The sequence below is a fragment of the Pseudoliparis swirei genome, chromosome 23 (genome assembly GCF_029220125.1).
Source record: "Pseudoliparis swirei isolate HS2019 ecotype Mariana Trench chromosome 23, NWPU_hadal_v1, whole genome shotgun sequence".
Lineage (NCBI taxonomy): Eukaryota > Metazoa > Chordata > Actinopteri > Perciformes > Liparidae > Pseudoliparis > Pseudoliparis swirei.
The window spans coordinates 20,160,830-20,163,965 of NC_079410.1; the positions used below are offsets into that span (position 1 = coordinate 20,160,830).

Consider the following 3,136-nt stretch of genomic DNA (forward strand, 5'->3'; position numbering starts at 1 on the left):
TGCTGTTGTTGCTTTTCAATAATATTTTGCACAATTTGCTCAATAGAGGCTTTTGTGAGGGTCTGACTAGGTGGAGGTGGGTTCACGACTGCAACAGGCATTGTTACAACCGGCACCGGTCGCCTCGCTGCCCTTTGTCAGAGCGTGCCAGAGTTCCTGCCGCTCTTGCAGTTTTTCGGGCTGGTGTTTAAAGACGAGCTGGTGTTCAGTAATTTGCAGAGGTGTTTAACATATAGTAAGATGTGGTGTTTAGTTGTTGGGTGGAGCATGTTGTTTGGGTCTGTGCAAGAGTTGTGAACTAGCGCAGCATAGTCCTGGTCCACTAGCTTGAGCATGTCCTTCATGCCACGGTGTTTATTGAGCAGGTTGTCAATAGTTGCCTTCATGGGGGCCGGCCACCGCTTGTGGTCCAACACAAACACTCTCCCCTGTCTTCACAGGTCCAGTGCGAGCGGCAGTCGGCGAGACAGCAGCGGCAGAGACGGCCGACATGTTTCTCGAAGACAAAGACAAAGGATACAATAAGTTATTCAGATCTACAGAAGGGGAAACCTCCTGAAAATGAATATGATTAAAATTCAGTTCCTACTAACTAAAGTCTGGTTCATTACTATGCCTGTGTGTTTGATGTTACCTGGATCTGTCGGAGGCCCGGGAGTCACGTCTGGTTTGACAGCAGCAGAATCCACAGGAGGGCGTGGAGGAAACTGGAACAGCTTCTGTGGTGCCATGAAGAGTGAGGATGACTGGACAGTAGGCACGCTGCTTTGAGGAGGTGGATTCAGGGCCGGGGGGGCAGAGTCCGACTTGGTCCTGTGCTTGTCCCAGTCCACAGGAACTGGGCGGCAACCAGGCTCAACGACTGCAGGCCAAACTTTTCTCCAGTGTCGGTGCTCGAGAGATGAAATGCTGGATACTTCATCTGTCCCAACACCCGTTCGGAGGCTGCGTTGAGCTGGGCCATCAATGCAGGATCAAAGACGGCTGGGAGGTGAACGCCTGGCTGCTGCAACGGAAAAACCTTTGTTTGTTATTTATACTTTGACAGTACACAAAAACTGCTGTTAGTAAAGGCAGAAAGTATCTTTACTTCACCTGCTTTGTTCAGCCAAATCCAATCAATCAGACTGTTTGTAACATGATTACGTACAGAGTATATTTCATTCATACACATGTGTTCATGTTGCAATGGGTTAATATTCAGGAGCCAGTCATCACTATGTCACCTAGGCAGGGGAAGCACCTTGACTTCAAACACACAGCAAACACATGCAAGCAGGTGTTAGTATCACAGCAGGTTCTCTTCATGCACATCAGAAAACAAAGACGGATACGTACCCTCATCAGGACCGGAGTCCATTCATCGTCACGAGGACAACAGGCGGAACACCAAAAGACAAACAGGACCAGAACACGGCCGACACCAGACGAGTCCTGCTGCATGTGGGAGAGGAACTCATGGTCCCAGTTGTGTCGGTCGGCACGGTGCTCTGGGTTAAAGACCTCTTTCTCGTCGTCTGGCAGATGAGGAGGATGACGAAGATGCAGAAACAGCTATAAAACACACACAAAACAATATCAAATATGCTGAATAGAATACAGGATTAATAGCAAATCGTCTGAACTGTAAACGATTGTGAATCTTCAGGGAGGGGAAACAAAGAAATAAAAGAGAGCACATGTATACTCACAGCTCTGCACATGTTGCTTTGAAGGAGAGATGCTCAGCATCATCCTCTCCAGCTCTTCATCTTCATCCATCACTGTGATGCAAACAAACAAGTTAGAAAGAAAGAAAGAAATATCTTCTTGCATTTGTGCTTGTATGACTTGCATGTAGATCCCTGACAAGACACCAGACTCACCAATGGCTTCAGCAGGAGCATGTGAGGCGTGTGACATCACAGGTGAGGCGTGTGACATCAGAGGGGAGACAGTGGGTGGCTGCAGCTTCTTCTTCAGGTAGAGTTGTAGCTTATGCATCTTTGTGCCTGCAGTGCAGTTCTTCTTCAGGATGAAGGATGCATAGCCGTCCTCCCTGCTCTCCCAGACCTCTCGCCAGGTGCTGTAGGCACGAGTCCCAAAACCCACCAGCTGGTCATCCTCCGATGCTGCTGCTGTCACAACTGGCTTGTGTTCCTCATAGTTGAGGAGAGACTGGATTCCTCCAAACATGAGGGAATAGTTGAGAAAGGACAGGAGGCTGTCCTTGTTGTGCCCCGCTGCCATGAACACTCCTGCAGCTTCCTCTCTTGCTGGTTCCTGATGAGGTAGATGGTGTATCAAATGTCATTCTCCAGAAGCCAGCGGAAGGAATGAAACAGCCATTCTCCCAGGGTAAAACACATGTCTGCTCATCTCTCCTGTTTTGAAAAAGAGTAGAGTATATTAGTAAGTATATTAATACGCTTATAGACAGGCATTGTTTCCAAACAATATAGTTTCTGAACCTTAAGTCCTTTGTTGAGGCACACTATTTACATGTCAGTGGCAGGCAGGCAGGCAGGCTACCCCCATCTCCTGTGCCCTGAACATCTTGTGGAAAAGTACATGGAGGTGAACTCCCCACAGTCATGTGACTCAAGTAACAATGAAGTGTGAAGGGTCTTATCAAGAAATGATCTCCATTCCTTGTGACCATCCCAAAAATATCTGCATCAGACTATGAGTATACTTTTATATAAACACCGTATCACATTCTGCTGTTCTCTGTTTTAACAGTGGTGGAGAAAGTATACAGAACTTCTACTTCAGTAAAAATAGAAATATTAATACCACCACATGGTGGTCCTGCATTAAAAAATAAATAAAAGTAAAAGTTACAATTACTCACTACTGTTTTAATATGCTGCTGGTCGTTTAATCTATAATTACACCTTTATTAGTTGAGTGTAATACACGTGATATGTTAAAGTAAAGCTTCATCAGTCACGTTAAACGAGGAGAAGTGCGCGTTTAGTGAAGTTACGGGAGACAATAAAAAGAGAAACTCCGTGACTCCCTGTTTACAGTTTACCGTTCCTTCACAGCGTGTATGTAACGTAATATCCACAGTATTGATATGGTCATGTAACGTCATATCCACGGTATTGATATGGTCATTCCGACAGCATTATTTATTTAAATGATGTCGCGT

The 3,136-nt window shown here is 46.0% G+C and overlaps 1 long non-coding RNA gene across 1 annotated transcript; it reads right to left on the minus strand.

Annotated features, from left to right (window-relative positions):
- Positions 1 to 425: 425 nt before the first annotated feature.
- Positions 426 to 1,477, minus strand: LOC130189384 (uncharacterized). The gene is made up of 3 exons (XR_008830771.1): positions 1,339 to 1,477; positions 635 to 1,006; positions 426 to 496 (listed from the first exon to the last, which is right to left on the minus strand). It is a non-coding gene; the product is annotated as an uncharacterized LOC130189384 (long non-coding RNA).
- Between the last annotated feature and the right edge of the window lie 1,659 nt (positions 1,478 to 3,136).